Raw genomic sequence first — 12,976 nt, forward strand, 5'->3', positions numbered from 1 at the left:
AGATAAGCAACAACTTAATTCCTGCATCAAAATTTCATAAACTCCCTGAGCTGGCAGCCCCGGTAGTGTGGGCACTCGGATACCACACCAGTCAGTGGACCACCTTGGGGAGAGAAAGGCCTTTATGTTGAGATCTGCCCAAAGAGTCCTGATCCTGTACGTTTGTTGCTTAACTCTCAATACACCCTAGGAAATGTGCCCAGAAAAAAATTACTAGAATGTTTCTCGCCAGGGCACCACTGGGTACTAGCTGAGGTATAGGATAAGGCTCCTTTCTCAGAGGTTGTAGGCTGAGAAGGTCACTTGCTCCACCATCAGCTACCCACCTTCATCCCCCGTGAGGAGCAGCCTAGTTTTATTGAAAAGGCTATAGATTTCATACTGCCTGATTTCATACTTCACTGCTGTTTCTGATTTCCTATGAAAATATTAGTTACAGAGACCAGAATTCTAATTTTAGAGTGCCTTCCTTTGTCAGCAAACGTGAAGAAGAAATTTTACGACTTTTTGGATTGAACCTATATAGGCTAATTCTAATATTTCTGAAGCGCAGATCCTACTGTTATTCCGCTTAGCAGCTCTTTCTTTTGGCGCTCCAAAATCTAGCCCAGGGAGGAAAGTGAGTGACATCCAAACCGGCACACTTTGGAGGGTGACATGAGCACTGCTGGAAACGAGACTGGCACAAACGAACGTGGGACCTGGGCAAACCAGGACCTGTGCTTCGACTGCTACATCCCTGTCCCCACAGCACATGGAGGCCTGACCCGTCACGGGGTGAGGCAGGAAATGAGTAAGTGGCTACTTCCTCACAGAACTAACAGCAGAATGGAATGGAGATGCTCAGCCCAGCAGCTGGATGTGTCGCTTGCCTGACAACAGACGTCACACTGTCTGAACCACAGGGGTCACGCAGACGCCCCGCAGACTGGCCCCGACTCCTTAGAGGCAAGAAGCGTTAACAAAGCAATCACAATGCCGATGCTCCTGCTCATCGCAGCTCTCCATGCAGGACCCTAAACCAGCTCACAGCCCACTTCCATGAAGTGTTCCTGAGGCCAAGGGCATGCTGGTCTCAGGGTCCTTCTCTCTGGCTCTGAGACAGATCCTCAAGGACAGACAGAATGGGATTCGGGCAATGTCCGCATTGACAGGAGAGAAGAATTTAAGGTAATCCCAACAATCGAAGAATTCTGACTATAGTCTTTCAGGTGGGGAAAGGTTTATTCCGTAACCTTTTGAATGCTTCTAATCACTGTGACAATGAACTCATAGCAGCCCAGGCGGGGGGCGGGGGGTGGTGGTGGGATGTTGGGGGAACAGTAGGGAAGGGGCTTCGGACTGAGAAAGTCCCTGCAGGCAGCTCTTGAGGTTTACAGTTAAATCTCTCACAATCCAAGATTTAGTATTTCTTCATTTAACTGTTTCAGTTTTCCTTGTTCTGGATGGATCAAGGTCATGACAGCATAACTAGATCATCAGCACAGTGATATTAAATGGAGAAGGACTTGGGGAAGACAGATAATCCCAAGAATTCTGGCGGTTTAACTACTCCACATAAATTAGTAGTGGCCAGTTATAGCAGCATCCATTCCAAAGCACAAAGGCCTCTCACAGGGGCAATCAAATCAGTAACCAAAACTATTTAGAGGAAGTTCTGACACTTTTGATTTATAATTTATTTTGTGTCTGGCATTAGGATTTTTTTCAAAGGTAATTTTATTGATTTTAGAGAGAGACAGAAACACTGATTTGCTGTTCTACTTATTTATGCATCCACTGGTTGACTCTTGTACGTGCCCTGATCGGGGATGGAACCTGCAACGCTGGCATATCAGGATGATGCTCTAACCAGCTGAGCTACCTGGCCAGGACAGATTTTTTTTTTAAAAGACATTTTCAGAAAGGGACTATGAGACACCACATGATCAAGAAAAATATTTCTCAAGCAAATCAACAAGTCAGAGGATTCCGCCTAACGCTATCAGGTCTATAAAACTTAACTTGGGCTTTTTGGCTTTCAGCTCAGAGGAGGTGTAGATGCAACTTTCTTTGGTGGGCTGCAATCTGGGTTCATCTGCCAGCTGCCTCCACCAAGCCCCCAAAGTCCCACCCCAAGGAGGTCAAAGTCATACACCTGAGGTGCACCAGTGCTACGTCTGCCCTGGCCCCCAAGATTACCTCCCTGGGCCTGTCTCCAAAAGACCGCTGCTGATGACATTGCCAAAGCAACCTGTGACTGGAAGGACCTGAGGATGACAGGGAAACTGACCACTCAGAACAGAGAGGCCCAGATTGAGGTCATGCCTCCTGCCTTTGCCCTGATTATCAAAGCCCTCAAAGAACCACCACGAGACAGAGAGAAGAAAAATAACATTAAGCCAGTGTAAATATCACTTTTAAAGAGATTGTCAACATTGCCCCACCAATGTGGCACGGATCTTTAGCTAGAGAACCCTCTGGAACCATTAAAGAGATCCTGGGGACTGCTCAGGCTGTGGGCTGTGATGTTGATGGCTGCCACCTATATGACATCGTAGATGACATCAGCAGTGATGCAGCGGAATGCCCGGCTAGTTAAGAACTACAAAGGAAAATACTTCAATTAAAGATCACTTGACAATCAATAACAACAGAACCTTACTTGAAATAAAAATAAGGACGCTGGGAGTGTGCGTGGGTATTGGGTACACGCCCTTCACTTTCATGCCCATTCACAAGCTCCAAATAACCATGACAGGGAAAAATCCATTTCTGCTCATAGTTCCTGTTTATCATTTTTTTCAAGAAAGGTTTCCTATAATTTACATTACTAGGGGAAGCCAAACTAAGCTACAATGATTTCTGGACCACAATATGCTTACCAAATGCTTCCAAACCATTGTAAAGACTGGAAATCATTCAGGTGAGAAAATAATCTATTCTTTTCAGGAATCCAGATTTTTCCACTATGGCAAAAGGCAGAGGACACTTTAAAACTAGTGTTAAGTTTAAGCTACATGTTGCAGGCAACCTGCATGGCAGACTGAGGGTCCGGAATTCAAGTAAGGAAAAACCTGCACAAGTGCCCTCAGATTCGGTGTGAACAAATGCACATTTGAATTCTGTATCGTGATGGAACAGTGTACTTGAAAATCATGTAAAATCAACAAATACTTACTGACTTGCCTAGTTCATAGGTACAATAATATATCCCATAATCCTAAATGTGTTTTAATTTGGTATTTTGGGTAAAGCCAATTCTGGAAGAAAAAATAGTTTCCCCTTCCATACCTTGTATACTTGAGTTAAGGCAAATCTGATAAAATGGTGACACATCCCAATAGTAGCATCTTCTGTTGTAAATAAACACATATCAACACCATCCTAAAGCTACTCACGTATCTTAGGCCATGCCCAATTTCTGGACATCCCATGGCTCCCTACGGAATCTCCCTCCTAGGTCAGAGCTTAATTGTAGGGAATGGGAAGAGAAGATTCACGTTATGCAGCCTCAGCTGACACGATAGCTCCAAAGGAAGGGAAATGGCTATCAGAGAGAGTAGTATGAAATAAAATATACAGTCAATAAAATATCCAGCAAAATTTTCTGGAATATAAAAGATCTACTGCTGAAGGAACGGAGATATATGATTATTTAAAATATATATTAGAAACATGGACTTACATATTACACTCTGAAAAGCAAAGACAGACGTTTTCAAATTTGGCTGCACATTGGAATCATCTGAGAAGTTTGAACAATAGTGATGCTTTCACTCTGACCTCAACTGCTCTACGTATGGCCTGGATATAGGTGTTTTTAAAAGGTCCCCAAGGAATTCTGATGTGAAGCCAAGGTCAAGACCCACTGCATCAAGAATTGTTGATGAGGAGGTGAAAGAGATGGAACCGGAGAGGTTAATGGCCATCTTCCACATTTCTTGTAATTGCAACAATTTTAATGTGAGCTCAAGTAGCTTTACAAACATCTTCCTCTGTATCTAGAGTCGGCAGCATAATGGACATTGGTTCCAGGCAGGGGGAGCACCACATGCAAGTGCTTGGAGACTCCCATTCAAATGTCGCCTGCATTTCTCAGGCGGTATATCAATAGAATTACTACTAGAGGGGACCTGGGGGGGGAGGTCAGGAATAGTAGGTTAGAGACATAAAGGACAGAGAGCTAGTTAGGAACAGTGACAGATAAAAACAAGGACCCACAGATTCCCCATCCAGAGCAAGGGGAATCGACTAAGCGTGATGATGCCAATGACTCTTAAAGTATGTTCACTGACAGGTTTCAAAAGGGATTTGTTTCTCTCTCAAAAACAGTTAAAGCACTAAATAGAGAGGAAATATATCCTTGTCTACTCTTGAGAAGCTAGCTCCATGAGCTGGAAAAACTATTAGATAAAGCCAAGGAATAGATTAAGAAAAACTATAATAGACAGTGAGTGAAATGAGTCCTGGTTAGTTATATTTTCTGCTTATCTGCTCCAGCTACTGAAACAGATCTCGATTGATTCCTTAAACTTTATCTAGTGGGTATAAGAGACATGCAGGCTATATTTCTTTTTCTTAGAGGGTAAGCCTGTGCATTAAATATATACAAATGATAAGTCTTCTGAGGTGAAACAAACAAACTTGTTCTTGCTAGGTAAATCTGTACGGTACATTCACAGCCAGAGCATATCCTTTGAAAGAGCTGGCTTTCGGAACTTGTAGGAAAGCCACTGTTAATTCCAAGGAAAAGTTCCATCAAAGTGTTCCTGTAGCTGGAGTAAACTCTGAAACTGGTCATCCTGTAGGGCTGGGTAGGGTCTCTAGCCTACTTGCAGCTGTCATTCTCTTGCCTTCTATGTTAGGAAGCATTTGGCTACCAGAATTCCTTACCCACCCTTTGCACTACATTACTACAGACCTTCCTGGGATGATTCCAAAAAGGAAGAAGGTAGAGTTTAGTATCTCATTCTGCCAATTCCTTATAGTCACATTCTAGGGGCTGCCATGGCTTGGTCTCATGATGTGCTAAGTCAGACCCAGAACACTCAAAATCTGTGAGTTCTAGTTCAGTCTCTGTCATGAATGTGTGCCTGTGTGTCCATCCTTCCTTCTTCTCTCACGACTTTCAAACACAATTATAATTAAAACAAAAGTCATAACTCTAAGACAGTTCAAGGTCAGGAAGAGAGATGAGCTCAACGACGTAGAACAGTAAAAGGAGAAAACTGTTCCAGGAATCTGAGGTAAGGTGGTTATTGTACTCCTTTACTTCAAATTTCCGGTCAACTAAACAAATAATAACATTCTCTTCCTGCTTTGCTGTCCTCACATGGGAAATTTATGGATCACAGTAAAACAGGGAAAGAAAGCGAACACCCATTTAGGCACCGAACAGTGTGCTGGGCTCTGAGGGGTGCAGAAGAGGTGACGTGCAGATATTGGCGAGGATAACTGACTGGCTGGGGGCAGTCCTGAAGCAGAAAAGCCATTCCACACAAGGTAATGGAATAGGCGTGAGCTAAATGAGGGGTGAACTCTTAGGAGGGGCTTCTGGAAGGAAAGACAAGAAGGATGTACAGATACAGGCAGATATAGGCAAAAGTTTCCCAGGGAGCCTGTGGAAACAATGCCAACCAAATACTGTTGCCTAAAATGGGCTCTCCACAAAGTTCTCTCCATTTTCTACTGTGATTTTCAAAGAGAGACTACAAAATAAAAATTGGAAGCTAATACTTGCAAGTCTAATAAGTACCTTGTTGACAGTTTAGGCTGGTGTAATTTCACTGCCCAACAAGGCAAAAATGAAGGCATCTTGGCTAACGCCATTGACTTAATTATACACACATACTTACATTTTATATACATGTATAACATGTCTATATATTTATACATATATTTTCTATATATATAATACAATTTTTATATATTCAGATAATATATAAAAATAAACTGTGTGCATATGAATTTAAAAACTTTATTCTTTGCCTTGCCTTTTGCTTATATAGGGTACTTTAGATAGTTCTTTGAAGGTATAGACAAATTCTTTGCTATAGACAATTATTCAGGGGTTTATTATACATATCATCTTATTTGAAAACTATTTGTGCTTTAAAAGAGGATATCCTTCCAATGGAACAGATCTTTTCACAGGTATGCTTTCTGCCGACAGGATATGGATATGGATAGTCTTTAAGGAACAACAAGTTCAGGATATAAATTTGTCAAGTGTAGAATATTCCCACTGAGTTTTACAAATGACAGAAAACAAGAGTGTACCAGTTCTTTCTAACATTAGCTGCTTTGTTTCTCCTCACAGCCTTACAGAAAAGATTATTTGCAACTCTTCACATCCTTACAAAATATTCAGATTCTTCAATGAAATGAGGTTCCCACATTGTGGATACACCCACACAGCAAACTGCAACAGTGAATGAAACAGATTATAGTCAGATCTCTGACAATATTAACTTTATGCTGAGGCCTTGCTCTGGTGGGCAGCTTTCCCTCCAAATCTATGCTGAAAAATGCTACCCAGTAAGCACACTCAAGGCCTTCAGAGGAGCTGTTGAGTGGCAACTTGAGTCATAACATTTCATGTGTGGGAACAGAATGGCATAAGTACAATGGCGGTTCCCCGGCTGGAATGTCAGAGGCATTTTTTGGTGGAGAAAATGACCCGGATGGCAAAGAAAAGCTCCTGCGTCTAATGATGCATAATTCCTCCTAGACTGATGCACATCTGCAAAACCAGCCTCAGGAGAGCCTGCCTGACTTATGTGGCCACCTCCGCTGCTCTGGACAGTGTTCTTTTCAGCCAATAGCTCTTACATGGAGCAACACTCACTTTAAATCAGGTTTCAAACAGCTATTCATCCAAGGGAGGCCGACTCAAAAGGGCTCGAACTGGGCAGCTAGGAAATCTGTGGCTCAAGGCGGGATGAAAGGGGTCATCAGGGGCCCAGTGGGAGGATGGCTCTCAGAGGGGCAGGGAAGCGTCCCAGATGTTTAAATCCTTGTTTGAAAAGGCTCCCCACTCAGTAAGGAAGCACAGTCCAGTAAGGACGGCCAATGGGCTATCCTACGAACTAACCAGACAATGACTACTGATTACAGAGGGGAAACATGGAGAGGAGCTGGTTCCAGCAATTTTTTTTTTTTTTTTGAGAGCTTTAACCGTCATTCCATCTCTTCTGAAGAAGTGAAAATATTTCATTCATCTAACCCCTACCCTAAGGCCTTTTCTCCTTTCCTCCTCCCAGGACCAGCATCCCGGCTCAGAGAAGGCTGTGGGCGGCGAGAACGCTCACTCACTTCCGTCATCTCCGTGGGTGCGGGTCAGGCCTGGCCTGAGACCGGAGAGAGCAGCCTTTCAGGTCTGCTGGACGAGGCTTAACCATTCCTTTGTTTCCCCGTGAGGACCCACACCTACGTGCCAAAAAGAAAATGCCCACGAAAAGTGCATTCCCTGTTTCTTTTGTGGCACGATTGGGTGCAAGATGGGAGAGTGTGTTAGCAGCTGAAAAGGCCCTTCCCTTTCACTCCCCATTCACTGTTGTAACTCAGAGTTAGGGAAACACTATGATCCAATTCAACAGCTACCCCTGAAATTTATTACCACCACACAGGGCGAGTTCTAAGCTTAGCACCACGTCACAGAATAATTTCAGTAATAGAGTTTAGTGACTCCGAGGTTTTCACTGATATTATGTTACTCCTGGTCACTAGGTAGGAAGGAGGGAAGAAATTCAGAATCCTCACTTCTTCTTTTTTGGTCCTCACCTGAGGACATCTCTTCATTGCTTGTGGAGAGAGAGGCCCAACAAAGAGAGAGAAACATCGATTCGAGAGAGAAGCACTGATCGGTTGCCTCCTGTACGTGCCTGCGCTGGGAATCAAACCCACAACCCCAGCATGCGCCCTCAACAGGAGTCGAAACTGCAGCCGTTTGGATTAGAGAATGATGCTTCACTGACTGAGCCACACCGGTCAGGGCCAGAATCTTTACTTCTTAATGCTGGCCCTGTCTTTCAAGACTTGACTCCTTTAGGAGTTCTGGCTATCATTTAATAAAATATAAAGGTAAATTTCTAAATGGTTCCAAAGAAAGCCTTTGGAGTTAAAAAGCCACTCTACCACCAAAACTACAAATTTCCTTGTTATAAAACAAGATCAAATCTACTGCGTGACTTTGCGTCCCAGGGGGTAAATTACTCCTCTGCCAAATGGGATGACATCAACTTCCACAGCAATGATGTTGTCATTACATATCAGTTAGGTCAGTAGGTGCTAATATTCCACATAAGATATGGATGAATTAGAACCATGCTCATATTTACATGTCTGTGAAACTTTCCTATACTTCTTCTCGGCATGGGTGGAATACACTCCCAAACCTGGCGAATTTCATGTCTAATTAAAGCACTCCCCAGACCTTGCAGCACAGGCAGAAGACTGGACCACATTCAACTGGGTTTCTGTTCAGCCTCTTTAAGAAGCAGTGGTAGGAGCTCTCTTACAAATGGTCCAGGGAAGCCACCTAAAAAGGGTGGATGATCTTTGTAAATGGACAGGAAACAGAAAAGACGAATATTGGGCGGATGACAGATCCCTTAACTGGCCTTCAAGATACGAGCTGTTCTATTAAACATAGGGCTATTATGCTGGCCGGCCATCCACTTTAAACCTCAGAGTGATTAAAATGCTGGCAGGAAATGAAAGCTCTCTATTGAAGGTCCTTCCCTGAGGTCCTAATTTCAAACCAAATTTTACAGCACCACACAGGAACAAAGGAAGCCCAGTCTTCCAAGTCTTCTTTTTGTCACTTTGGACAAAGACACCCCCTCATACTCTTCAAAGAACAATGGTCTCTGCAGAGCCAGAGCCACGCCAAGAATGGGCACAAACCATACAGAAACACATTTTAAAAATACATTTTACACTGCCCTTGACATTTGGGATAAATAGAAACCACTGCACCGCAATTCCAAATATTTCATCCTTTCCCTCCTCCCTTCGCCTTTATAATGAGAATTTTCCTATTCTCTCAATCTACTTGATCTTTGACATTTTGGCCCCTGTGAATGGAGGACACAGTCAAGTAGCCAAATAAATTAATTATTCAGATAATTGCATTTTATTAAAATAATCACCGTAACTGACACAGTCCCATGATTTTCGCCAACAGAAGACAATGAGGATGCCTTCAAATCCTTTTTAACTGAAACATCTCCAGAGGCATCCCTGCTGCCTCGCTCGTGATGAGCAAGCCAGGGAAAATACGTTATCGGAACAGGATTTCTTTTTTCTTCACCCGCTGTTGTTTCGGGGTGGCCCCCTTTTTTTTCCCCTTCTTCTTCTCCAGAAAAAACAGCTTTTATGTTTTTACTGAAACACTTCAGATTCACTCTTCCACACAGTGGATGTTTACTCGGATTTGGCAGGCTGAGAACAGCTGGTTGTTTCCTAACGAATGGAACACGAGACCATATGTTTCAACACTGAAGCAATTTTGAACCAGAGGTATAATTCTGAGTGTCCTTTGTTGAAACTGTACATTAAATACCCAAAGGATCTGAGCTATCTAAGAGATACGGTCCCCCTCCCCCTTTTTAGCACTTATCTCTTAGCAACAAAACCGCTCCGCACCACTTATGTCGTAGACTTGGACCACAAGTTCGGAAAGAGCGACCAGGAGCTGCCGAGGGCTCTGCTTCAGGGGCAGCTGTGTTTTAAACAGGAAAAGATAGCTAAGCAGACTTTTTCCTTCTAATTCTGTTTGGGAACAAAATGTGTCCGAGGCCCTCTCTGCAGAGCATCAACAACATGGGTACGGGCTTTCGTCATAGAAGCATGGACCTTATAGATTTATGAAAGGGGAGTCTCCCATGGTAGCATTGAGAGTGGTCACGCTCTTCCTTTCTCCCTCTTCCCTTTTAGGACATCCGCCAGGTAGGCTGGTCTGATGAGGTTCAAGTCATTTATAAGATATAACAGGTAAGAGTGAAAATTATAGGTGAAAACAGGTTACTACTACCCTATATTTAGAAAGGCATTTTTTTGGAACTTGTTTTTGAGTTCCTAAATGTCCTGGTCTTTCTAAGTTTCTGCATCTGTGGCTAGATGTATTTTTTGAAGAGGACTTTAAAAATGGCCCTACTTATTATCATTACTGAATACTTTAAAGATAACAGAGATAAAGAAGTGATCAGTATTACCTTCTAAGTTTTTTTTTTTTTTTTCTATCCAGGTTCTCACATGAAAGTAAGATTAATAATACTTACAGTACTTTTCTTTCTCGGATTCCACTTAACTGCAAGGGTCTTACAGATAATTTTACAAAGTCATTATTTTCAGGCATGTTACTAAAAAATCTCAGCAAAACCAAAAACATTATTCCTCCCCACCACTTCCCACCAAACAAGACACAAATATGTATAGACATAATTTCTGTCTTAGTTTTAATCGTACAGCTCCAAGGAAACTTTGAAAAATGGACCCTGGGCCAGCTGACTTTCCCTGAGTGGCGTGAAAGGGCAGATTTTCTATTCTTCTGGGTTCTGGGGTAACATAGGGATTACTTGGGGTAAGAATGGGGGACAGGGCAGTTAGATCCATGCTTCTCAGATGCCACACAGTGCACAGGAAATATATACAAAGATGTTCACTGCAGCTTGGTTTGTAAAAGCAGAAATTCTTCAACAAGCTCCACAGGGGAGGAGTTAAATAAACTGTGACACCTGCATGCAACAGACCTCAGTGCCCAGGAGCGCAGGCTAAGGACCCAGGGCATCTTGGTCTGAATCCAGCCTGGGTTTCTATTGTCCTTGTAACGTCAGACGTGTTCGTAACCTTTCTTTAACTCAGTTTCCTTGTGTATCAATACCTATATCCTAAAGGTATGGTAAATGAATTAAGACACACCTGCCTCTAGAAATATTATCTATTATTATTAATGCATAGATGGTAAAAAGAATAAGGTGGATCTGTACATACAGCATGTACTGACAGGGAGATAATAGCTATAACATAAATTGGTGAGGGAAAAACACAGGATGGAGAGCAACAGAGAAAGTGGTTTGAAGACAGGAAAGGAAAATCTAGATTTCTGTTCTACTCACACAGCAGAGAAAAGTTTAAAGAACATCTCTGCTATCTTTGGCACACTGTAAGAGTTTATGTGCGGCAAACTTGGCAAAAGTGCTGAGCACAAATAATATCGCGTCTTCAAATAAAGAGATTTTCTGAAAACGTAATTCTTTTGTAGCTTACTTGTCAGTTGTTCCCCTAAGACCTCTGTTCTTGCAAAACAAAATTATTTTGGATCTATATAGAATTCTTCAAGTTAAAAAAAAAAAAGGAACTAAATAGAATCAAAGGAAAAACTGGTATATTCGTAGCTGAAAAACCTCTCCAAAAGTTTCTAATATAAAAGTTTAGTTTTAGTTAATTTTATAGTTATTTGCAGTGCCACAAAAAAATAGTATTTTACACACATACATATGAATATATACCCCAAGATAAAACACAGTGTTACTCACTGTACACACTAATCCTACTCCGGTGTACATATCAAGGTGTACAACCTCACAGAAGTTACTATATCAATTTTAGGCTAAAAATCCAAGGTACAGTTTAAAATCCTGTTTTAGAAGTAATGATTTGATTGTGTTAAGTAAGGTTTTTGCCAAGATTATGATTTACCCCCCCACATCTTGAATTGTGCAGGATTCACTCATTCATTCATTCGCTCAGCATTCATTCAGCGCCTATAACGACAGTGCTAGACACCAGGGGGCCTGCTCATACTTTAACTGGCTAAAAGCTATGTTCCCCAGGTACATGAAAAACCTGCACGAGTAAAAGAGAGCTATAATTCAAGAAGATGCTGCTTTCAGTGGACTCTTCAGGTGAGAAAGAGATACCACTGTTTTTTCTACTGCTCTGACGGGGCAAAAATTACCTTCCTGACTGAGCACGGAGGCTTTGTTTCTGATTGTGTCTGCCAAAAACTCTGCTCCTGAAACAGCGCATACCCTAAGATTCCAAAGACTATTTATCTACTAAGCACTTGGATAAAACTAGGTACATCCCATAGGTCCTGTGAAACTTCGGCAACTTTAAATCAACCACTTAAAGACTAACCAGAGAGGGAAACACGTGCTAGCCAAGGGTCTGAAGAGCATAAAGGAAACACGTTCTCTGATGAGTAGCCCTTTCCCCTGCCCCCTTCATTGGAGACCAATTGCAGGGTTAGAAGGCACTACAGCATGTGGTAGCAATCACAAAGACCAATTTGTTCTGAGCATGTCAAGGTCAATGACATTATGGCTGAGGAGACGGTCTTGAGTGCTGGAAGTCTGCAATAGTTCCTGAATGTCACACAGGATCACCTAGGGTGTTTGTTTGCCATTTCCTTCATACGAGCTCTCTTAGCAGCGATCTTTTCTGTGCACTTGGAAACATACAGAAATGGAAATACCTCCTTCTGGTGGTCTTCTGTTGGTCAACAAATAAATGCTATTGATGTTGACAATGTGGGAGGCCCACTGGGAAGTCCAGCTGGATTTGTTGAAATAAAACAATTTTTCCTTCCTAAAACACATTTTATCAGTAGACTGGTGTCTGGCTATATGCAATTTAGAATATACTCTGTCTGTTCTGGCTCTCAAAGACAGAAAAGGAGGAAAGAAATACCTGTTTCTGTTTTTTCTTTTGGTTTTGGTTTCAACCTTTCTTTTTCTTTTCTTTTCTTTTTTTTTTCCTGACAGGTAAAAAAGAGAAAAATAATGCTTCTTGTATTTCCCAGACAGATAAGTTTCAAAGAATGTAACTTTTTCATAAGAGAGTCTTATAACTCTGCCTCCATTTTAACAGCAGGCCAGGAAAATGAACAGACAGGGGATCTACTTCCCATTTGTCAGAATTTCTTCTACTTAATTTCTTCTTTGTGTGAACTAAGTGTTAGCCTTTGGTTTTAAATGGAATTGGACTT

The 12,976-nt window shown here is 42.1% G+C and overlaps 1 protein-coding gene across 10 annotated transcripts in view; it reads right to left on the reverse strand.

Annotated features, from left to right (window-relative positions):
• Positions 1-12,976, reverse strand: part of BCAS3 (BCAS3 microtubule associated cell migration factor) — a 489,419-nt gene that overhangs the window by 130,194 nt on the left and 346,249 nt on the right. The window lies entirely within an intron of this gene.

The sequence above is a fragment of the Furipterus horrens genome, unplaced genomic scaffold (genome assembly GCF_987537825.1).
Source record: "Furipterus horrens unplaced genomic scaffold, mFurHor1.1.pri manual_scaffold_11, whole genome shotgun sequence".
Classification (NCBI taxonomy): domain Eukaryota; kingdom Metazoa; phylum Chordata; class Mammalia; order Chiroptera; family Furipteridae; genus Furipterus; species Furipterus horrens.